Raw genomic sequence first — 26011 nt, forward strand, 5'->3', positions numbered from 1 at the left:
TTGGTGTTACATATTTCGTCAGCCACTCTACATCAGATTCTGAACTACAGACTACTCTAGACTTTTCCATGCATTACAGTCTTCAGCTGTACACACCCATGTTGCTAGCAGCCTCTCTCTCTCTCTCTCTCTCTCTCTCTCTCTTTCTCTCTCTCTCTCTCTCTCTCTCTCTCTCTCTCTCTTTTTTTTAAAAAAAAAAATATCACGTAACTAATGAGGAGGTATTGAATAGGATTGGGGAGAAGAGAAGTTTGTGGCACAACTTGACTAGAAGAAGGGATCGGTTGGTAGGACATGTTTTGGGGCATCAAGGGATCACAAATTTAGCATTGGAGGGCAGCGTGGAGGGTAAAAATCGTAGAGGGAGACCAAGAGATGAATACACTAAGCAGATTCAGAAGGATGTAGGTTGCAGTAGATACTGGAAGATGAAGAAGCTTGCACAGGATAGAGTAGCATGGAGAGCTGCATCAAACCAGTCTCAGGACTGAAGACCACAACAACAATAATACTGGTCTTATGTTTTGAAATCTGGCAAAGGAGTTTCCTGTCCATATATCATCCATTTGTTTTAATAGCCACCCACAGCCAATTCATTTTCATTAGTCCTTATTAAGTCTTCCACTCAAGTCAGTTCCCTGATCTGTTTGTCGGCACTAGCAACCAGTGCTTCCATGCAGTGTAACTGGCAACACCAAACAAGAATTTGGCAGCAGAACTTTACCATACTACCTAATCTTTGATCCAGGCAGGCAGTAGTTTATACACATATGCACACTATCTGTATTTAATCTGTAAATACAGTAAAACCCCTTTCCTACATCCCCCTCACTTTAAATTTTCCTGCTTTTTACATTAATTTTTGTTGACCTCAACAGAAGTCCTACTCTGTCAGTATGTTTTCCCATCATTAATGATTCCATGTTACAACATTTCCAACATTTTTTCTTGGTGGTATCAACACCTTTAAAATTGATTTTGATACAGATTTCTGCAAAAAGTCAGCCTTGGAACAAAACAGAAAATGCAGTCTATTTGCATAGTTATTGATCACATAATGCGTTAGCGCAGTAAGCAAGATTTTCATTATTGGCATGTTGGGTCACGGCCACCTGTATTATAAGGTTTCCAGTGTTTGAAAGGGTGGGAAAGTAAGCTGGGTCACTGCCTTAATGATGATCACAACCTGATGACAATGACTCTAGTACCAACCTTCCTTCTGCTTATTGATTGGCGACTCCATGGAGTGTACTGCGCACCATGACCAGATAATGGATATGATTGGAAGGAGAACCAGCATTGGTCCTATTTTCTGGTTTTATTATCCGCAAAATCGATTTTCGGTCACTTAGTGACCATCCTCAGTGCTGTAATATACAATTAAAATTGGTAGGTACTGGTATCAACAAGTTTAGAGCAATATGTGATCGCTCTAAGCTTGTTGATACCAGTACCTACCAATTTTAATTGTATATTACAGCACTGAGGATGGTCACTAAGTGACCGAAAATCGATTTTGCGGATAATAAAACAAAAAAATACGACCAATGCTGATTCTCCTTCTGCTTATTGCGTTGTATTACAACAGCTTTAATTTAATTCCATAGTGCTTTATGCAAATAAGCACCACTTTTGAAGACAGCCATCTCTGTAATGGGCTTTTACGAATCATCTTTACTTCAGTGTGAAATTAATCCATACTAGGCATGCAGTTGTAGGTTGCTGCGACCTAATGTCAGGTGTAAACATTTCTCCTCAAGACGCTCCATTACATGACAGTTTCCACCCTGTTTCTCACCCAGGTTGTCACTGAACCTTGTCACCCCCTTGTTGACAACGAGCTGCAGATTTCATGCCTATTGTTCTCTGTTTATGAAGAGTGCCAGCTTTAGTGTTTTAACCAATATTGTGTTAAGTTTTATTTGCTAATATTTTGTAATGATTATCTGTAAGAAGTCTCACATTGGAACATTAATATCTTTTTAATGTGGTTTCACAAAAGACTTTTGCTTCCATGTTTTATTTATACCATTGGACGTGATCAGAACAAATAGGGGAACCCTTGCACTTTTGTGTGTCAGCACTCAGCTACTGGTTTTGTGATAATCATGAAGATGTGTGCCGTCTAATGTGAGACTTTATTAATAATCATTATAAAATCACGCACACAAAACTAGTAACCCAATATTGATTAAAATGCTAAGGTTGACAGTCTTCGTAAACAGAGAACAACAGGCATGAAATCTACAGCTTGTTACAGGCTTCCCTGTATATTATATTTTCATGCATTTCACACTTTTTTGGGTCAGTCTGCTGAAAAGTGTAAAACGATTGTTTTACTGTACAAGAGTGTGGACAGGCAACAAAGTTCCTGGATTTTTCCAAATGTGCTGGGTGAAAATACATTTTTTTTTCCCACACTAAAGTAAACTTTTCCCGGTCCTTCAGGAAATGAAACACAGCAAAAAAACAGTGCATTTTGGAAAGATCTTTCATGTGCAGCAGTATATACATTGCATATTTTTGTGTTGTGAAAGTATAAATAAGAATTCCACCAATTGTAGCATGATATCTTTCAAAGCACTGGAATTGAGATTGTGATGCGCTTTTGTCAGCTAATCACAGTTCATGTTACGTGATTCACCAGCCAATGACAGCAGATGTTGAGAGCATATGACTTGTAATGTAGTCACCCAATAGTAACATCAATTAGCGCAAACACGTGAATAGGAAAAGTTATTGGTTTAAATTAATATAAATTCAGTGTTGTTACATGGTAAGCCTAGCTTTCATCTTTAATATGGGTCGTCAAACTTTTTTTGCTGTTTTTCTGGGGGTATGGTTAGGCAAGACCCCAAGAGCACAGCTAAATTGCAGCAGCTGAATATTTCTGACAAGTACAATTCAAATTTAACTGCTGTGCACTGAACATTTTGTGGGTTGTCAGGCAGAATAAATGTTCTGATTAGCAATTCAACTTTCCATACAAAAGTCAGTTACATGTGAAATTGTTCATTTGATATTGTTTTTTGCATAATTAGTAATCTATGAAAGAGTTAAAATAAATGTAAAAAACTAACCTTGAAGCTTGGTCTTTCTTAGTGTATTACCCTTTAGGATAAATCCATCATAAATATGCCAGTACGTATTAAATAACTGCATAAATGGCTGGTCTTCTGTGCTCAAAATTTTTGTAACGGTCTGGTCCTCAAAGTGGTAAATGCTCCATGATTTAAGAAATTAATCACACGTTCTCACACATAACATAATTCATCTTGTGTAAAACAAAATTAACTTTGAAAATAATGCTTCTCAAATGACCACTTGCTATATTTTCTGCAACCTGTTATAAATGTAAACAGTTGTGACATTACACTCGTCAAAAGCAGTCTGTTGTTATGAAGTATTCCACAGTCTTCATCCTGAAGCATTTGACACATTTCACTGTCAGAAGACATGTGTTTGTGCAGTTTGTTTTCTTGTAAAAGGCACATTTTCTTCGCAACTAAAATTTTACTTTGGTGTTAGTCTCTCGTTTGTTTTCTTCCCGCAGTATTTTTCTCCAATAGCAGTCCAAAGTAAATTTTTTGTTAGAGTATTGGATCTTACCAGACAAAGTTACAAAAATTTAACTAGAAACTTACAACAATGAAAAATCCCTGATTATTATTATTATTATTATTATTCCCTCCCCTGGATGTCCTGGGGTGTATACACACCCTGTGTACATACTTCACATATTTTTTGGATCTCTTCAGCTGTAATATATGGAGAACTCTGGAGCATGCCTTTATCCAGCAGTGAATGTTGAATGTCAGATGATTTTTTTTTTGTGTGTGTGTGTGTGTGTGAGAGAGAGAGAGAGAGAGTGAGAGTGATTTGTTTCTCTTCATATCTGCTTTGATATACGAGACAGAATGGCTCCCCACTACTTACCTCCAATAATGTCAGTGCTGCCAATTCACACCTGAAACAACATACACTATCCTGGCTTTCAGAACTAATCATTCCTTCTGCTGCATCGTAGTTGTATAAGGCTTATTGAGGCAACTGTGGCTCTATAAAGGTGTGTTGCCCAAGGTACAGTTGTTGCCTGCAGTCGTGGCTGAGCCTGCCCACTTTTGTTGCTCAGAAATATGGCTACTCTGCTGTAGCTGCTGTTGGTTCCCAAGGTGTCACTGCAGCTGCAGTAGGCATTTGGCAGCAGCATGGAGAGAAGCATGACCAAATTGGATTTTTCTTTGAACTACATAGATATTTTACCAAACAATAAGAGGAAGAATATTAATATTGCGGCGGCATATGACGGTGGAGGTTGTTATAAGGGTAAGCACTAATTGAGATGCGTATAGCATGTGATGCGATCCTGTGCACACTGCGATGCGTACACGTACTTCGCACATGCCGATTGACAGAACCGAAGCACCTGCACCCTGAAATCTTTCTCAAACAATTTTACAGAAACTATTCAGCGAAAATATTTGATTTTTGCCTTACTTGTAGCACTATATGTTATCATCGTGGCGAAATGCCCATCACCTCGCTAATGGTCATACTTATTGTGATTATATACATATAATTTATTTTATTAAGACACTACACAAAATTCGAAAAGTTGAAAAATTGAGGTCGCTATGATTACACCATGCTGCTGCATATGAAATTTAGCTAACATATTGAATTTTTGTTTAGACTTGGGAGGAATTCTCTATCTGTCTCAGATCTCGAGAAAATGGATCCTATGTAGCGTATTCACTCCCAATCTCACGCCTGCGGGAATGAAATATTCACGACATCCCTCGTATCTCCTAAACCGCTCGAGACATCGAAAAGATATTTTGGCAAATGCTGGCACTGAAGAAGAATCTTTTTCCACTTCATAACCACACTGAACTTTATCTATTACAATATAACAGAAGTTGTACTTTCTATTTCATTTTTTTCATTCCAGTGACTGCAATTCTTTAAGAGTTACTGACAGCTAGTGAAACGAGAGTTTCCTGGTATGAAAATAAACATGAAATTTCTTCTCTTATGTTACCACAGACAGACACAATGAGGTATTTTGTGAGCTACTGAGCTCTCTGGTCGCCAATTACTTGTTTAATGAGACACACTGTTCAGAATTCTCTCACAATAGCTGCTGCAAAAATGAGTTTGTGCAAATTATACTGTGTTTTGGCGAAACAAGTATAATTAAACCTGTCAACAAGAGAAATGTGGCTGTTACATAAATGCTGATGCTTCTCCAAATGAGAAAAGGTTAATATTCACACAAAAATAAATCTGCAATTTTGGATGAATCCCATAACCCATCATATTTTTAACACTGAACGACTGGAATGGAAACTTACCATAGGATTTTATTCCTTTTCTTCATCTGAGCAGTATTAAAGTAATGACAAGCGTACCCTTCAGGCGGAATGACATGCACATGTCAGACACTGGTTATTCACCTGCAGCTTGCCAAACTGACAATGTGTGATTCCGAATAAAATAGTTGATATTGAGAAAAGTAAACAATTGACACACGGCACAACATAATGGTCAGTGTATCACCAGCAATACATTTCAAAAAATTAAATACATCAAATCACCACACTCTTTCAGGATAGTAATAGTTTCGGAATAATACCGACCACTACTTCGTTTGTGTAGCCTGCTGTGTAATTAGTTTATTAACACTGACAGTGTGTATGCAACCACTGAAATGCTTTTTTCGTGTCACGATGAGCCGATTAAAATATCGCTATTTTTTATGGCTTCTAGACTGTTTCCAGCTTGCAGTGGAAATGTGATGTCCACATGTACGTAAATTGCCTCTCATTACATCCGTATTCAAATAATGATAGTGAAACTTACGTACTTCATATCTTGGACGTTTTCTACTTACCGGGAGCGCAAAGGGGTGATACCTGTAGAAATTACGCCTTTTTGACTTTTTGTAACAGATCATGGAGATACGTCTGCATAACAGGCAGCAAGTACATAACCTCGTTTTACTTTCCTGCCTCGCTTCTAGATCACATGATTTTATAATATTCCTCACTTCCTTATTCACTACCATCACGATGAATCGTCTGTCCCTTCTTATGATCTGAAAACATTGTGGAGGCAGAAGATACAATTCCAGTGGCTAATGGCTCTTCAGTTATTTAATTGTGCATTGTTCTTGACAAAAGAATAAACAAAACAAGAAAGTATACAGATATATATGTAACGAAAACTATTATGTACTAACGAAATGAGATGGAGCACTTAAACAGTGAAAAACGAAACAGTATTAAGTGACAATAAAATTCAATATACCGTAAGGCTGTATTTTTCGGATGGGTAATACTTCGTGTGCCGATATGCAGCATGTTGAAAGGTTATACATGTTTTTGACTGCTCAGCGAATTTTTACTTGCGAAAAAGATATATCAAAGAATTTGCATTAAATTTTGCTTGAAAAGTTGAATAAGTGCAGCACCACACTCAAAATGGTGACTAGGGCTTTTGGCGAATCTATTATGGGTAAAACAACAATTTACAACTGATATAAACATTTCTAACAGGCTCGAGAAGACGCTGAAGACGATAACTGCCCTGGATGCCATCAATTACTGATGACAGCTTGGAAGACATAAAGAAAATAGTTCTGGAAAATAATCAAATCACCAGCAGAACCCCCCCTTCCCATGAACCATGGACCTTGTCATTTGTGGGGAGGTTTGTGCGCCTCAGCGATACGGATAGCTGTACCATAGGTGCAACAGAGGCCAGAAAAAGGTGTGGTTCCTGAAGAGGGCAGCAGCCATTTCAGTAGTTGCAGGGGCAACAGTCTGGATGATTCACTGATCTGGCTTTGTAACATCAATCAAAACAGCCTTGCTGTGCTGGTACTGTGAATGGCTGTAAGCAAGGGGAAACTACAGCCGTAATTTTTTCCGAGGGCATGCAGCTTTACTGTATGGTTAAATGATGATGGTGTCCTCTTGGGTAAAATATTCCAGAGGTAAAATAGTCCCCCATTTGGATCTCCGGGCGGGGACTACTCAGGAGGATGTTGTTATCAGGAGAAAGAAAACTGGCGTTCTACAAGTTGGAGCGTGGAATGGCAGATCTCTTAATCGGGTAGGTAGGTTAGAAAATTTAAAAATGGAAATTGATAGGTTAAAGTTAGATATAGCGGGAATTATTATTTCTATGTATTCGCAGCACATTACACTTGTCTACATTGAGATTCAGTTGCCATTCCCTGCACCATGTGTCAATTCGTTGCAGATCCTCCTACATTTCAGTACAATTTTCCATTGTTACAATCTCTTGATGTACTACAGCATCATCTGCAAAAAGCCTCAGTGAACTTCCGATGTTATCCACTAGGTCATTTATGTATATTGTGAATAGAAATGGTCCTAAGACACTCCCCTGCGGCACACCTGAAATCACTCTTACTTCGGAAGACTTCTCTCCATTGAGAATGACACGCTGCATTCTGTTATCTAGGAACTCTTCAATCCAATCACACAATTGGTCTGATAGTCCATATGCCCTTACTTTGTTCTTAAACGACTGTGGGAAACTTCGAACGCCTTGCAGAAGTCAAGAAACACAGCATCTACCTGTGAACCCGTGGCTATGACCCTCTTGAGTCTCGCGGACGAATAGTGTAAGCTGGGTTTCACACGATCATCTTTTCTGAAACCCATGCTGATTCCTACAGAGTAGATTTCTAGTCTCCAGAAAAGTCATTATACTCCAACATAATACGTGTTCCAAAATTCTACAACTGATCGACGTTAGAGATATAGGTCTATAGTTCTGCACATCTGTTCGACGTCCCTTCTTGAAAACGGGGATGACCTGTGCCCTTTTCCAATCCTTTGGAACGCTACGCTCTTCTAGAGACCTACGGTACACTGCTGCAAGAAGGGGGGCAAGTTCCTTCGCATACTCTGTGTAAAATCAAACTGGTATCCCATCAGGACCAGCAGCCTTTCCTCTTATGAGCGATTTTAATTGTTTTTCTATCCCTCTGTCATCTGTTTCAATATCTACCATTTTGTCATCTGTGCGACAATCTAGAGAAAGAACTACAGTGCAGTCTTCCTCTGTGAAACAGCTTTGGAAAAAGACATTTTGTATTTCGTCCTTTAGTCTGTCATCCTCTGTTTCAGTATCATTTTGGTCACAGAGCGTTTGGACATTTTGTTTTGATCCACCTACCGCTTTGACATAAGACCAAAATTTCTTAGGATTTTCTGCCAAGTCTGTACATAGAACTTTGCTTTCGAATTCATTGAATGCCTCTCGCTTAGCCCTCCTCACACTACATTTCGCTTCGCGTAATTTTTGTTTGTCTGCAAGGCTTTGGCTATGTTTATGTTTGCTGTGAAGTTACCTTTGCTTCCACAGCAGTTTTCTAACTCGGTTGTTGTACCACAGTGGCTCTTTACCATCTATTACGATCTTGCTTGGCACATATCTAATGCATATTGTACAATGGTTCTGAACTTTGCCCACTGATCCTCAACACTATCTGTACTTGAGACAAAACTTTTGTGTTGAGCCGTCAAGTACTCTGAAATCTGCTTTTGTCACTTTTGCCAAACAGAAAAATTTTCCTACCTTTTTTAATATTTCTATTTAAGGCTGAAATCATCGATGCAGTAACCACTTTATGATCGCTCATTTCCTGTTCTGCGTTAACTGTTTCAAATAGTTCGGGACTGTTTGTCACCAGAAGGTCTAATATGTTATCGCCACGAGTCGGTTCTCTGTTTTACTGCTCAAGGTAGTTTTCAGATAATGTCCTTTAAAAAGTTTCACTGGATTCTTTGTCCGTGCCACCCTTTATAAATGTTTGAGTCTCCGAGTCTATATCCGGCACATTAAAGTCTCCACCCAGAACTATAACATGGTTGGGAAATCTATTCAAAATATTTTCCAAATTTTCCTTCAGGTGCTCTGCCACAACAGCTGCTGAGCCAGGGGGCCTATAGAGACATCCAATTACCATGTTTGAGCCTGCTTTAACCATGACCTTCACCCAAATTATTTCACATTTCGGATCTCCGTCAATTTCCTTCGATACTATTGCACTTTTTATCTCTATAAACACGCCTCCCCCTTCACTATCCAGCCTGTCTCTGCGGTATATATTCCAATCTGAGTTTAGAATTTCATTACTGTTTACATATGGTTTCAGCTAACTTTCTGTCCCTAGTGGGCATTGTGACCGTTTATTAATGAGAGCAGTTCTGGGACTTTTCTATAGACACTCCTGCAGTTTACTATTAGCACATTAATATTGTTATTCCCTGTTGCATTTTGCCTACTAATACCTTGTTGCGTCTCAGGAGGCGTCTTGTCAGACCTAGGGAGGGAATTCTCTAACCTAAACAACCCACATGTGCACTCCACACGTACTCCGCTACCCTTGTAGCCATTTCCTTCATGTAGTGCACGCCTGACCTATTCAGGGGGACCCTACATTTCTCCACTCGATAGCGGAGGTAAAGAAATTTGCACCTCAGATCTCCGCAGAATCGTCTGAGCCTTCCACTCGGCTCCAAACCAGAGGACCGTGATCGGTTCTGGGAACGATACTAAAAATAGTTAGCTCAGATTCCATCCCGCAAGTAAGACTTTCCGCCTTCACCATCTCTGCCAACCGCCTGTATGAAGTGAGGATGACCTCTGAACCCAAACAGACGAGTCATTGGTGCCAACATGAGCAACAATTTGCAGTTGGGTGCACCCAGTGCTCTCTATCGCTGCCGGCAGGCCCTCCTCCACATCTCGGATGAAACCCCCCAGCAAGCAGACAGAGTGAACACTCGCGTTCTTCCCTGATCTTTCCGCTATTTCCCTAAGAGGCTCCATCACCCGCCTAACGTTGGAGCTCCCAATCACTAATAAATCCGTCCCCCCGTGTGCCTGCTCGGACCTTGCTGAAGGAGCGGCCACATGTCCACTCACAGGCAGAGTGGGCGATGCCACATGGCCAGCCTCCACATTGACCCTCTGCCTCGTGCGCCGTGAACACCGCTGAACCCGCCACTCCCTTTGGGGAGAGGGTGGCCCAACCACGCTCGGTACCTGTGAAGATGTCTCGACAGCAGGGACCATGGGCGAAGCATGTAACACCTGGGGTGTACCATGCGACGCAGCAGACTCCCCACTGCCGCTACACTCCAAGGCAGCAGCCTGAAGACGGCTGACTGTGGCCATCAACATGTTCAGCTGTTCACGAACAGTGGCCAGTTCCTCCTGCGTCTGTACACAGCAGTCACACATCCTATCCATCCTAAGAAATCAACAATTTACTGTAGAGAGTTAATCAACTTTTAACTAGACTGCTAATTCACTAAAGGCAGCTGATAGCTGACTAAACTGTGGTTACTGGACACTTCTTGTTGAAAACAATGAAAATAAGCACTACCTGTCTCTGGACTGTATTCAAAACAAACACGAAATCTACGAAACATTATTACTAGTGCTCGAAAATTAAAGCTTCCTAAAAGAAAAAACACACGGAAGAAGAAGTGACAAGTAAGAAAAATACAGTTAATACTTAAATTAATGTAGCTTACTGCACAGCAGATGTGAAGCAGACGGCAGTTACGATGACCTTAAGTCGAAACAAGGCCCCAGGAGTAGACAACATTCCATTAGAACTACTGATAGCCTTGGGCGAGCCAGCCCTGACAAAACTTTACCATCTGGTGAGAAAGATGTATGAGACAGGCGAAATACCCTCAGACTTCAAGAAGACTATAATAATTCCAATCCCAAAGAAAGCAGGTGTTGACAGATGTGAAAATTACCGAACTATCAGTTTAATAAGTCACGGCTGCAAAATACTAACATGAATTCTTTACAGATGAATGGAAAAAGTGATAGAAGCTGACCTCGGGGAAGATCAGTTTGGATTCCATAGAAATATTGGCACACCTGGGGCAATACTGACCCTACGACTTATCTTAGAAGCTAGATTAAGGAAGGGCAAGTCTACGTTTCTAGCATTTGTAAACTTAGAGAAAGCTTTTGACGATGTTGACTGCAATACTCTCTTTCAAATTCTGAAGATGGCAGGGGTAAAATACAGGGCTATTTACAATTTGTACATAAACCAGATGGCAGTTATAAGATTCGAGGGGGCATGAAAGAGAAGCAGTGGCTGCAAAGGGAGTGAGACAGGGTTGTAGCCTATCCCCGATGTTATTCAATCTGTATATTCAGCAAGCAGTAAAGGAAACAAAAGAAAAAATTCGGAGTAGGAATTAAAATCCATGGAGAAGAAATAAAAACTTTGAGGTTCGCCAATGACATTGTAATTCTGTCAGAGACAGCAAAGGACCTGGAAGAGCAGCTGAACAGAATGGACAGTGTCTTGAAAGGAGGATATAAGACGAACATCAACAAAAGCAAAACGAGGATAATGGAATGTAGTCGAATTAAATGGGGTGATGCTGAGGGAATTAGACACCTAAAGTAGTAAAGGAGTTTTGCTATTTGGGGAGCAAAATAACTGATGATGGTCGAGGTAGAGAAGATATAAAATGTAGACTGGCAATGGCAAGGAAAGCGTTTCTGAAGAAGAGAAATTTGTTAACATCGAGTATAGATTTAAGTGTCAGGAAGTCGTTTCTGAAAGTATTTGTATGGACTGTAGCCATGTATGGAAGTGAAACGCGGACAATAAATAGTTTAGACAAGAAGAGAATAGAAACTTTCGAAATGTGGTGCTACAGAAGAATGCTGAAGATTAAATGGGTAGATCACATAACTAATGAGGAGGTACTGAATAAAATTTGGGAGAAGAGAAATTTGTGGCACAACTTGACTAGAAGAAGGGATCGGTTAGTAGGACATATTCTCAGGCATCAAGGGATCCCCAATTTAGTGTTGGAGGGCAGCGTGGAGGGTTAAAATCGTAGAGGAAGACCAAGAGATGAATACGCTAAACAGATTCAGAAGGATGTAGGTTGCAGTAGGTACTGGGAGATGAAGAAGCTTGCACAGGATAGAGTAGCATGGAGAGCTGCATCAAACCAGTCTCTGGACAGAAGACCACAACAACAATAACATGCAGCATGCCAAAGTGAGCATTTGGCTGGACTGCCTCCCCCCCCCCCCCCCTCCCCTCTGCCCCCTTCCGGCAGCGCACTGTGACATGCAGTGTGGGAAACTGTGCCCCAACCACAAGCCGGGTGACCTGGTGCAGGCGCATGTCACGTCGCAATTTGCGCGGTCTCATTTGAACCTGTGAAGTTTCAAAAAAGCATAGTGCACTGCGTCGCGCCACACGCGCTGTACGCATCTCAATTTGTGCCTAGCATAACATGTTAATTGACAGTCACCATCTAAATGACAGCCCATGTTTTCCAACTTACAGAAAGTTATGTACGGAATTGGCAGGGAAAGTGCAACCAGTTCAGGAAATCCGTGATTGCAGATGAAAAACACAGTGATGCTAATTGTTCTCTTCTGTTCCACAAATTTTTGGCTAAAATTAGTTAGAAGTAAAATTTTTACCACTGTCATAATGGTGTAAAATCTCAACAATTTTACACATCACGGAACATTAAGTTATTCCTCATTTCTTCGTAAGTGTGAATGTTTATGGATGGTAATTGCACCACTTCCAGTTACATGCTGTCATATTTCTCGTTTAAGTTAAAGACAGTGGAATGTTTGGAAGTTGGCTGTTTATTGGCAACTTTCCATATTATGTAAGCATTAACTTCTGCATAGTATTGATTCACAGAGTAAATGTTGTCACTTACTCTCCCACCATCAATAGGTTCACAGCAATGAAGGAAGAGTATAATATAATCAGTATTCATTAAAATGACCAGCTGCTTTTAAGAAACTTACAAAATGTAGTAAAAAATTACACACTTTAATTTTGTATTAAAAAGGTGTAAATGATGCTCCTAAGACCACTAGTCTCAAATAATAGCAGTCTGTTCTGACAGTGTTTGTCATTTTTGAGTTGTATAGTCATCATTAAATTCCACATGATCTTTATTTTTCTTTCTTTTTACTAAAGTAGTGAGGTGGGATGTCATAGCTGTACCCATGCTTGGTAGAAATAGATGTACGAGGGTAAGTCAACTATTATCCACAATTTAATTATATTTTTCTTTATTTTGGTAGTACTGTCATTTTATGTGGGTGACGCGTGCTTTATTTATTTGTTGTTATATCTTTGCAATTTTCAAGCTGCTAGGTTAGTTTCGGTATCACTGCCGTGCTGTTAATCATGGCTGTTCATCTGTCTATTTGCACCAAAGAAGAGCAACATTCAATGATCTGTTTTCAGTGGTCAGAAGGCGTATCGGGCTGAAATTCATCGAAGACTTTCGGTACAGTACGAGAACAGTGTTTTGCCACAACGGAGTGTCTACGAATGGATTGAAAAATTCTGAAATGTTCGCACTGCATGATGAAGGAGCCGGACAACTGTTTTCTGCCACAAATGAAGAAACCATTGAGCATTCTCATGAAATGATTCTCTTAGACAGACGATGAACTATTGACGAAGGGGCACATCGTCTGCAAATTAGTCACGGTTCTGCCTACGAAATCATCCACAACAAACTTGGGTTTCATAAAGTTTGTGCAAAATGGGTCCCAAAACAACTCACACAGTTGCATAAACAAACACACTTGGACATGTGCAAAAACGTTTGGATCGCTATGGTAATGAAGGGGACAACTTCTTAGACAGGATCATTACTGGTAATGAAACATGAATTCATTATCACTAGCTGGAGAGTAAACAGCAGAGTATGGAATGGAAACATCCAAATTCACCTGCAAGAAAAAGTTCAAGACCCAACCATCCGCAGGAAAACTGATGCTTATGATTTTTTGGGACACCCAAGGTCCAGTACTGGAACATTATGGGGAAAGAGGCACAACAATAAACGGTGTGCATTACAGTGAGATGCTTACTGCCAGGCTAAAGCCTGCAATTCGAAGCAAATGCCGAGGATTGCTGTCAAAAGGTATTATGCTGTTGCATGACAATACCCGTCCGCATACTGCAGCCCACACTGCTGTAACACTCCAGAAACTCAAATTTGAAGTACTGGATCATCCTCCATATAGTCCCGATGTTGCCCCTTCTGACTCAAACAGTCATTAAGGGTCCGTCGATTTGCCTCGGATGAAGCAATGAAAGAAGTGGTGCATTCCTGGCTCGCAGCTCAACCAAGAACCTTCTTTTATGAAGGCATCAGGAGCTTGTACAACCATGGACCAAGTGCGTTGAAACGCAAGGAGACTATGTCGAAAAATGATGTTCTTGCAAGTTTCCTATTCGATTACAGTACAATTTTATAACTACTTTATGGATAATAATTGACTTACCCTCATACATCCTCTTCCTTCCTAGTTGCCTCTAGGTATTGTATTTTGAATTCTATGGCTGCTTTCTCCATTTTTCGAGCCGGAGATACATCTTATCCTCACCACTCATCATCTTCCTCTTAAGTAAATTTTTCACGCTGGGATAAGAATCTTCGTTTGTCTATATGGAAGTTGTATGTTCATCAGAAACATTTGATCGAACTTGCCCATCTCTCATCTCAGACACTTTCAGGTTAAGTGATATAAATTCATCTTCTGATTTGAAGCAATACCGTGAATCTTTTCTTCTGACAGAGAATAAAACATTGAAGACAGATCTGCAACAAAATATTTCTTGTTGTACTTCTTTAAATGTGTCAATAATAGACCAAATTTATTTTTCTCAAAGGCAAAAACTTTACAAATCTGTAATGTTCCTCTATCTATTCTTGCATATTTGCCTCAAAATTCTATTAAGTATAGCCTTTTTTTTTAAGTACATCAATTTGGTTATATTTGTTTCTGGTCCTCTGCTACAAGAGATTGTTACCGATCTGTACTATCTTCCTTCCAAATCTGTACAGGATGTATCAGTTGAATTGTAGTCGTATTGTGCACATTTTTCTACAGACATTTTACTATTTATTTGCCACTTCTTAAGAAGAAAAACACCTTACAGAACAAGCAAAGAAATTTTCAACCAAATGGCAGATTCCCAACTTTGATGGTGCTGGAACAAAGTGTTCTTGTACATATGATGCTTTAAATCACAGAAGCAGTGATGTTGTGAGACTAACTCACAGAGCATAAGTTCCTGTTGATGGCTTCCAGTTTCCTTTGGCTAGACATCTTGCAGCAATACTACGTAGATGACGTCCTCACACTATTTATGTTGCAGCACTGGTCACTGATGCAGTACTGTGGTCACAGCTGCACAGGCGCTACTCATTACAGCCCAAACTCAAACTGCGCATGTGTGTCCATGCAATCCTTGTTGCATTGCGGTGTCCTGTTGCAGCCCCAAGGAATGGTTGCAAATTGGACAAGGCACCTTAGAGCAGTTGAGAAATGAGACACTGTTGGTTGAAATATCACATTCCCAACAGGCAAAAAAATTTCTGGCAGCTATGTGCCTAGGGCATGAGTTATAAAAACACAGCTGCTAAACATATAGAACTATAGCTAAGATGTTGTCATGCAGAGTTATTACAGACATTCTGAAACAAAAACACAAAGATAAGTGGGCTCCAGGAGCTATTGCTATCTATTATATTTGTTATTTTTTTCATGTAAAACTAGTAAAAACAGATGCTTTTGTACTGAATTTAATAGCACAACACTTTCGACACATCTTTAAAAGTGAGTCCTTATATATGCAATTCAAATGTTTTAAATGCCAGCACATTTGACTCACCACTCTTAGCATGTAAGGGAGAAGCCATTTGCGGCAAATTGGGAAGGCTGCCCACAAGTCATTTATTCATCTTCTTTGAGGTGTATTAACTCTTTGAGGGTTAAGAACATTTTTAAAGGAAAATACATGATTTTGTCAAAATTATAAAACTTATTAACAAACAAAACAGTTTATTTTAGTCCAATTTTACAGTACTTTACTTATTTTTTAATTACAGCCAATTAATTGTGGTTACCTCTGTTAAACACTGCCCATAATACTCATTGTTATTTATTTGTTAACGAATTATGAGAGGTAAAAATGAAACATATTTCTTATGGAATTATTTACACAATCAGCTCACAAGTACATTGTTATTGAGAATGAAATGTCTGAAAGCAAGTTTTGTCTTTTCTTAGACAAAGAGGCACATTACATGCCGAGCACATCTTCTAGATGTGGCCTGTTTTGTCTGACATGCACTACCTTCGAATCTGAATTGTTTGTCCACATGTTACTTTCTCCACCACAGTCTCTGGTGAGCAGTACTTCGTACACTTTCCTTCAGGAAGCTGTATTTGTGAACTGCTCCATTTCAGTTTCTTTGTGTAGGATAAAAGCATTCACTTCACGTACATCAATAAAGTGAAAAAGCGTATGACACCATTTTTTAGTTTTTATCACAGCCATAGTCAAAATTGCCAACAAAATTCATGCTCCTCTTTAATCACTCAGTACACAGGGGCGTGTCACTATAGTAGTTGATCTGATTCCTTCATTTGTGATTTCACTTAAATCATGCACAGACCAGATCAGGTCCACAGCTCATTTGTCCATCTACTTGTAAAATGCTACACCATGTTTGCAGAATCTGCTGTCAAAGTCCCCTAATTTCATCCTTTTATCTTCCCTTAGTTTTGGGAGGAATTCACATGTGGGGTTCAGTGTTCCAACTGCTAATTTTTTATGGGCTTTTAGTAGGACAAAGAGATTTCTGATAGGACTGATAGCATGCTGCAATCCTTATACCATAAAGTTCATCACATAAATATGTCACTACCTACGCAGTTTCTGGCTTCTCGTTAGCTAATTTTCCAGTATAAATTAGGAACTTTAAACCATATGCAAATTCACCACACATCATCCATATTTTATAGCCTCTTTTCACGGGCTTGTCCCTTGGGTACTGCTTCGTTGAGCTCCTACATTTAAATTTCACCACTGAATCACCAATTGCAGCTTTTTGATAGGACTGATAGCATACTGCAATCCTTTTATTCAACTTGTCAACAAGTGGCCTTATTCTATAAAGCTTGTCAAAATTGGCTTGTCCTCTTTTAGGCATCTTAGAGTTATCATTTGAATGGATATGACTCAGGAAGAAACTTAATTCTTTTACAGTCATCAACTCACATACATGATTCATTTAAATCTGGAGATGATGAACAATAATTTTGATAACATGGAAATACACTTGTAGATAAATTGATAGATAAGAAAACTCTGATCTCATCTTCAGTAGTTGGTATCAAAGGTTTTTCTTCTCTGTGATGTACAGTTGGTGTGAAATGTTACAAGTTTTACCATTTCATCACTAAAAAATTCACAAAATACTTTGTGGTGATGGATTTGACATCTGTAAAAATAGCTGTAGAGCCGCTTCTTTCCAAAACATTAGGCAGTGCTTCAACTCTGTATTTGTGGCTCCATTGAGGAGGTTCATTCTGAACAAAAGGTACACTTGGAGTTCCAACAGAGATACCAGAATGATTTGATATGTTTGGTTGTAGTCTGAAGAACTAATTCCCATAGAAAGCTGTTGCTATAGCCAGTGGTGGTACTGAACTTACAGGCAAGGACAGAGTAATTGATTCAGAGGCTAAAGAAATATCAGTTGATGGAGTTAGCCATGGAATGTTGTTTATTATTGCACAAGTGATGACTATGCTTCACTAAATTATCACTGGAATCATTTGCTATTTTCTTCTGAACATGGTAATATCATAATATCACAGTCGGGTTTGAATGTAGCATCACTATCAGAGTCCTGAAACCAATTTATTTCACTATCTGACTCTGATGGAAGGTCCTTGAAAAGAAAACACCTCCTAGCCATAGTGAATGAAAGCTGTATCCCAGATATGTGATAATTTGCAGTGCTAACCTATATTAAAGTAACAAAAATATGAAATAAATAAACTTGTTTCACACAAGTATTGCACTGAAGTTCATTAGCAGAAACTAAATTTACTTCAAAATAAAACTAGCTTATATGTGTCAAATTTGATCTTCAAATGTAAACAAACTAAATCATGCAAGACTGCTGCAAGCCAACAAACTAACTGTAATGCACCAACAACAGGAAAGTGAAATGTTTGATATCCAATGCTCTGCCATCTAGTGAAAACTCTCCTCAACTAACTGTGTGACTCAACAAGAACTGCTGCCCAATTCAGCTACCAGGCATCTTAAAATAAGTGATTAATATCGATAACCAGTGCCCCTGAAAGAATTGTGCTCTGGGGCCCACCATGACTGGAGCAGAGGCTGCACTGAATACCCAGAAGAAACAAATATACAGGAGGTGAAACCTACAAAGCAGATTACGTATGGTGAAGCAATAAGGGTCTACAAAGCTATGGAGTCTCCTACTTAGCTACTTTATTTGCTCTAGCTCTTGAAAAACTAATGTGAAAAGCTGCCTCTATATCTCTTCAAACACACACATACACAAATAGTGCTAAACACAAACACATGCAATTGCAAAAGTGTTATTATCTCAAAAGCTGCAGTTCCCTACAGTCAATCAGAATTGCCAGCATTCTACGGCTTCCAGCATGGTGACAGGCAGAGTCAAGTAAACAGACAATAATATGGTCCATTATAGCAAGTAAAGGGAAGGACAATACATGACTGTATAGTTATACAAAAATTTCCCTCACTAGATGTGTGGGAACGACCTTGGAGCACATAGTCAACTGGTACCTTATTTGGATTTTAGAATCCAGGCAGTTTGTAATCACCATTGATACCCTGATTCTGTTGGAGGCAGCTCTACAGCAGGCTCTCTTTCCAAGGCACCACCTAATAGATATTTTCTGTAGCTTTAAGAAGACATATGATATTATATACTTAAATGCATGATATCCTGGACAACTCCACAAATGGCCCAACTGGGGATTTTTACCTATATTCCTAGGTTCCTACTTCCCCCCCCCCCCCTTCTTATTTTAACTACAGTCAGCTATTATGCCCCAGTGTTTCAAATAAGAGAACAATGTCACTCAAGGTAGTACTTTTAGTGTGACAATGTCTGCAATTGCCATTATCAATATTATGTCCATGATAAGAATGGATGACTTCTCTATTTTTATCTCATCTTCCAGCATTGCAGGTAGTATGTACCAGCTACTGGCTGAATGGGCAGATAAAACCAGTTTTAGATTTTCAACTGAGAAATCTATTATGTACTTACTAACCATTCATGCTCTCTTATAACATGCACTGGTTGAGTATGAGGAACATCATTTTAAATTATCTGTATTGGTTGTAGGCCTCACTTGTGGTGAAAATTTAATTTGGCTGCCACACCTGGATGATTAAATGAATTACGAGACACAATTTCTTGTGTGTCAGGATGCAAAGTGTGCTGGCAGGCAAGTTTGCATCATTTACATGGTCTACAGCAGTACTATAGAGTTCGCATCCTGAAGATCAGAACTGGCCAGAGAGAGAGAAAGAGAGACTATAAATCCATATACATGTGAACTCTTTCACACTTTTTAGTTTTGGAATGAATAGTTCCTTCAAGTGAGGTTACATCCAGACCTGTGTCAGGATGCAAGGTGTGTTGGCAGGCAAGTTTGCATCATTTACATGGTGTACAGCAGTACTATAGATTTTGCATCCTGAAGAGCACAACTGGCCAGAAATACTGTATCATAATTCATTAGTCTTGTCAATTAAATTTTTCTCTGATACGATTAAACACCCGAAGGAGTTGAAGACATGTGCTTACAAAGCACTATATATTTTTAATGTGTTAGCTGCAGGGTTTGGGGAGCAAACAGAACTTGTCTGCTCCAGTTTTATCAAATCTTTGTATGATCCCTCCTCAAATAAGGATGTATAGTTGTATGGGTCAGCCACAAAACTGTATGTAAAGATGTGGAATGCTTTTCACCAATGCTACTGGGGCATTTAAGACCTGTGCTGTGCCATTTCCAGACTATGCAGGGGCTGGTCAAGTGCCACTTGACATTAGGTGGGTTTCTTCATGGTGCAACAGGCATACAAAATGTGTTCCTATCCCCTCTCTCACACATACCACAATGTTACTTTGGGGGGGGGGGGGGGGGGGGGGGGAGGAACCCTTGGCTTCTGAAGAGTTGACCACGCTCAGGGGTGAATGATGAATGCACTCCAGTTTTAATTTTTAAGTCTGCTTTTGTAATATTTTAGACAAGCAACACAATTTTTACTGAATTATATACAGATTACTTAGACCAAGGTAATACCCCTGGCTGCTCTGTTTTCAGTAGTATTCCCATCTGTCTTCAGGTACTGATTTCCCAATTAGTCTAATTTTTAGTACTGAGTTACATGCATTTTTTTAGGCTCTGAAGCAGGTGAGGTGTCTTTAAAGCAATAAGTTTCTCATCTGCTCAGATGCCTTTAGTGTCATGCAAAAATACACTCCTGGAAATTGAAATAAGAACACCGTGAATTCATTGTCCCAGGAAGGGGAAACTTTATTGACACATTCCTGGGGTCAGATACATCACATGATCACACTGACAGAACCACAGGCACATAGACACAGGCAACAGAGCATGCACAATGTCGGCACTAGTACAGTGTATATCCACCTTTCGCAGCAATGCAGGCTGCTATTCTCCCATGGAGACGATCATAGAGATGCTGGATGTAGTCCTGTGGAACGGCTTGCCATGCCATTTCCACCTGGCGCCTCAGTTGGACCAGCGTTCGTGCTGGACGTGCAGACCGCGTGAGACGACGCTTCATCCAGTGCCAAACATGCTCAATGGGGGACAGATCCGGAGATCTTACTGGCCAGGGTAGTTGACTTACACCTTCTAGAGCACGTTGGGTGGCACGGGATACATGCGGACGTGCATTGTCCTGTTGGAACAGCAAGTTCCCTTGCCGGTCTAGGAATGGTAGAACGATGGGTTCGATGACGGTTTGGATGTACCGTGCACTATTCAGTGTCCCCTCGACAATCACCAGTGTTGTACGGCCAGTGTAGGAGATCGCTCCCCACACCATGATGCCGGGTGTTGGCCCTGTGTGCCTCGGTCGTATGCAGTCCTGATTGTGGCGCTCACCTGCACGGCGCCAAACACGCATACGACCATCATTGGCACCAAGGCAGAAGCGACTCTCATCGCTGAAGACGACACGTCTCCATTCGTCCCTCCATTCACGCCTGTCGCGACACCACTGGAGGCGGGCTGCACGATGTTGGGGCGTGAGCGGAAGACGGCCTAACGGTGTGCGGGACTGTAGCCCAGCTTCATGGAGACGGTTGCGAATGGTCCTCGCCGATACCCCAGGAGCAACAGTGTCCCTAATTTGCTGGGAAGTGGCGGTGCGGTCCCCTACGGCACTGCGTAGGATCCTACGGTCTTGGCGTGCATCCGTGCGTCGCTGCGGTCCGGTCCCAGGTCGACGGGCACGTGCACCTTCCGCCGACCACTGGCGACAACATCGATATACTGTGGAGACCTCACGCCCCACGTGTTGAGCAATTCGGCGGTACGTCCACCCGGCCTCCCGCATGCCCACTATACGCCCTCGCTCAAAGTCCGTCAACTGCACATACGGTTCACGTCCACGCTGTCGCGCCATGCTACCAGTGTTAAAGACTGCGATGGAGCTCCGTATGCCACGGCAAACTGGCTGGCACTGACGGCGGCGGTGCACAAATGCTGCGCAGCTAGCGCCATTCGACGGCCAACACGGCGGTTCCTGGTGTGTCCGCTGTGCCGTGCGTGTGATCATTGCTTGTACAGCCCTCTCGCAGTGTCCGGAGCAAGTATGGTGGGTCTGACACACCGGTGTCAATGTGTTCTTTTTTCCATTTCCAGGAGTGTATAAACGAATGTACCCAGCAGAGAAATTGGCCAAATTAATATAGAAAAAACTGTTTCTCCTTCAACAGCAAGGGAAGTAGGTATCATTGCGCAAGGTACTACAGCATGTAAGAATTAAGAAAAACGAGCTAGCAGATATAGCAGCCAAGGACTACAGGGAACTTGTTGTGGCTACTGCACCATTCCTCTGCAAGCTGTCAGCTCTCTGTTGAGTCAAAAAGTTGTGCAACTATGGGAGGAGGAGTGCCAGGCAATGAGGAACAGTAAACTGCAGTGGGGATCTGCCCTCTGTGTTAGTGAATGAGGCAAGTCTAGCTGAGTTTATAAAAAATTGTGTAATGTCTTCACTCCAGCCCAAGCTTTTCGGGTGGAGATTGTAGTGGGCCTATTAATTCCTTTTATTCCAGTATACAGCCAGTCACAGCTATCTGCTGTATTCGGTCACTTAACATGTTGACTGTCATGTGGCAGTGGCCACAGCAGAGCTGTCTGTTGTGACCCCTGCTGGCATCATGACAGTCAATGTGTTAATTGTGTTAGCTGTATTTATGCTTTTTATCGTAGGTTAAAACTGATTAAATATGATTTTTAACAGTATAACAAAAAGATAGATTGCTACTTATTGTAAAGATGGCACATTAAGTTGCAGACAGGCACAATGAAAAGTCACCTACACATTAGCTTTCGGCTAAGGCCTTCATCAGAAAAGGAAGCGCACACACATTCAGTCTGAGATGGTGGTCATGTGTGCTTGCTTGTGTGCAGAAATATTTTTGTGTTTCCTTTTTTGACGAGGCTTTGGCTGAAAGCTAATGTGTAAGTGTCTTTCCGTTGTGCCTGTCTGCAACTTAATGTGTCATCTTTATGGCAAGTAGCAATTTATCTTTTTCCTTATATTGTTGATATTCCAACACGGAGTTTCCATTTTTTAAATATGATTTTTGCCCCCCCCCCCCTCTCTCTCTCTCTCTCTCTCTCTCTCTCTCTCTGTGTGTGTGTGTGTGTGTGTGTGCGTGTGCGCACGCGCACACGCACACACTTTTTAATTTTTATTAGAGTTTCACTACTTTGCAACTTTTATCCACAGATGTCTCGAAATTTTTTTAGTACTGGCACTGAAGACCTTGCTGCCATGTGTCCGAACCAACAGATCACCAGCTGACTCAGATTTCTTGGGGGAATTTTGGGAAAGTGTGATACATCTGTAGAGGAATCCATCTATGACTGCAGTTTGACATTTTACAGAACAGATCCAGTCTTCATAAAGTACAGTGACAGCAAAAATAAAGGAATGCAGACAATTGCTACTATACTTCACTATAACCCATATGAAAGTGTAATAGAAATTATGAAGGAACTGAAATAAAGATCTTTGGAAGAAAGACAATGTTGTTCACGTGAAACCCTGCTGTGTAAATTTAGGGAATAAGTATTTGAAGCGGAATGTTAAACTATATTATTGCCTCACTTGTACATCTCACTTAGGGATTGATATTAAGCATATACACTGGTATAAAATCATTCATTTCTCCCTTGCTCCATTTGCACACTGAATAGGATAAGGAACTGCTTATGTGGGTACGAAATACCCTTTTCCATGTATGTGAGATGTTGCTTTTTTGGAGTAATTAATAGAATATGCACCAATATTTTAATTAAGCCTAAAATAATTTAAGAATAAATGTTCTCCCTGTAAATAAATCTGCAAAGTAAGGTGAAAAGGTCACAATTTAATGTATGGAATGTATTTTTTTGCTGTTCTGGTATGGAAAGATCGAGAGAAGTGTTTATGTATCAAAAGTAAGTTGAAGGCATTGTTTTTGGATTATATGAAAGCAGGAGCTGTGAGTGCTGTAGCAAATAATTATGCTAATTTAATTTCAAAAGCTGTGTTTTGATTAAGACTGTACTTTCCTTTTTTCATTAATTCCACATATCAAATTATTATACTACATTAAAGAAATTTTTCAGCCTGCAGCGGAGGAGAGTTGCCAACGAATTGTTTGGTGGCCACGGCCAAACGCTACTAGTGTTCAATCGGCTATTACTTTATAAAACTTTTATTTCAGCATCCCTGAGATTTCTGTTACCAGTCTTCTCTATCAGTATCCGGGCAATGTAATTATTCAAACTGAGTAATTTTTTGATCGGTCACTGGCCTCTAAACATTGCCGTCGGTCAACGTTCTCGTCGGTCTGATGGGAACCTGATGCTGGTTGGCAGAATATATAATTTCATCAGCCACAAGTAAAAATTTTCTATGCAGCATTATATCATTTTATAAGCTTGCCACCAGTAAAAGCAATAAATATAATATTACATTATATTAAAAAATAAATAAAAGTAACATTAAATATGGTACAGTGGCGTTTAAAGTATACCTATCAGCCAAGACATGCCACCTCAAATAGATCTGGAAAGGACCGCAGTTTTCACTTACAGTGGTCAATGTAGGGAATTTTCTGTCATATGCAAGAAATTTATAACTTTTATAGCTGCCGAAATACGAAACAAAGATCTTGTTCCTTGTTGTGTAACTGTAAACTTCTTCCTACAGAAATGGAAGGGGCCTTTACAGGGAATTTTGACATAACATGTAAAACTTGATAAAATAGTGACAGTGGTTGAGGAACTTAGTTTTAAGTAACCACAATGACACTGTCAATCTTAAATACTTTCTTGGTGATCAGCCTGTGGATAAGAAGTTTTTATATAGTGGAACAGAGATCAATAAAGGTGTCAATGAGTCTAATTTAAATACATGAGTGACAATTTGTCTCAATACAAGCTACTGATGACATGGAACTTCACCCATGTAACACTGACTGACTGACTTCATGAACATTTCTCAAAGAAGCTTTGCCAAGAATGGCATTGTTCATGGGGCCTACTTAAAAATTTGCATAGGAAGGTTTTTATTAAATGTTAAAACACAGAGCAAGTACACCTTCAATAACAATATGAAAGAAAGGAATTGCAAGCACTACTTTTGCAAATTAGATCACAAAGTTATTTTGATTCACCAATTGCAGTATATTCTTTAATCCTTAACTCACAAAGTGTGATCTCTCAGAAAATGTGAAAATTTTTGAACTCACTTCCCAACTGCGATTAGTTCTGGCAGAATACCCCCCCTCCCCCCCAAGTCCTCCCTCAATCGCCAACTCTACTATGTTTTGTCATTTGTTGCATTATCACCTTCTATGTTTATTATTAACATGGGTTACTGACCCATCTTGGTGCTCCTGACACCATGCCTCATGAACTGTGTACCTGTTTTCTTCAAGATGTGTTTGCAGGAAAGTGTCAGTTTCAATGATCCTAAGTTTCATGAAATGGTTAGCCAGCGGATGGAGAAAGATGTCTGATATGAGGGGGGGAGGCGGCGACAATTTTACAATAGCAGTGATCACAGTTCTGCTAGCAGAGAATCATTCAGAGGAAGAAGTTCAGGACAACTATGATTGGGACTTTTCTGTTTCTCCAATTAAATAATTAAAGTGTTAGTTAAAATGAAATGTGGTCTGAATAGTCATAAAGAAAAATGTAGATCCCTGCAATGAATGCAATTTTGCAGACTTTTGTATCTACCAAGGGCAATTTTTATGTGGAACTTTAAGCCTGGAATTTAGTTTTATGTGAAAATTTACTTGCTAAGAAGATACTATGATTTTTCAGAATGTTCAACTCAGTTCTTCAACAGCTCACAAAAAAGTACGTGATTTTGTGTGATAAAAGTAAAATACTGCATGCTTTATTTGATGCAATAAAATCAACAAGCAGTATTTCAACAACTGAAAGTAAGTGTTACATAATTTAAATAAAAAGTTTCAAGAGATACGCACCTGAAGACTCCAACTAGTTGTTTACATTACAGAAAAAAACTAACAGATTTTTTAAAATCTAAAGCATACACTTTTGGATAGAGAGATAAAAAACAGTAACATGGGATTTTTGAATAGTTTCCATTCTAAAATTTGAATGATTGTGCAACATTTTTGAGAAAATATAAAATTTATTCTTTTCAGTCTTAGAAACAGGGGTTTCAAATGAAGTGGTCAATCTCAAAACAATTATTACTAGACTCAGATTTTTAACTGCCTTTTGGTAGGGTTGTAGATTCATAGATACAAGACAAGCAAATTGCAGAACAGCT

At 39.9% G+C, this 26011-nt stretch overlaps 1 protein-coding gene across 3 annotated transcripts in view; it reads left to right on the forward strand.

Annotated features, from left to right (window-relative positions):
* Nucleotides 1-23593, forward strand: part of LOC126262587 (peroxisomal membrane protein 11B) — a 122399-nt gene extending 98806 nt beyond the window's left edge. Inside the window, exon 6 of one of the 3 annotated variants that reach the window (XR_007546744.1) lies at nt 22963-23591. The gene's annotated coding sequence lies outside the window, so the exon portion shown is untranslated. Of the gene's footprint in view, nt 1-22942 lie in introns of all 3 variants that reach the window. The other 2 variants (XR_007546745.1, XM_049959325.1) reach the window with 2 other exon arrangements.
* The last annotated feature ends 2418 nt before the right edge of the window (nt 23594-26011 follow it).

This window comes from Schistocerca nitens, chromosome 6 (genome assembly GCF_023898315.1).
Source record: "Schistocerca nitens isolate TAMUIC-IGC-003100 chromosome 6, iqSchNite1.1, whole genome shotgun sequence".
Classification (NCBI taxonomy): domain Eukaryota; kingdom Metazoa; phylum Arthropoda; class Insecta; order Orthoptera; family Acrididae; genus Schistocerca; species Schistocerca nitens.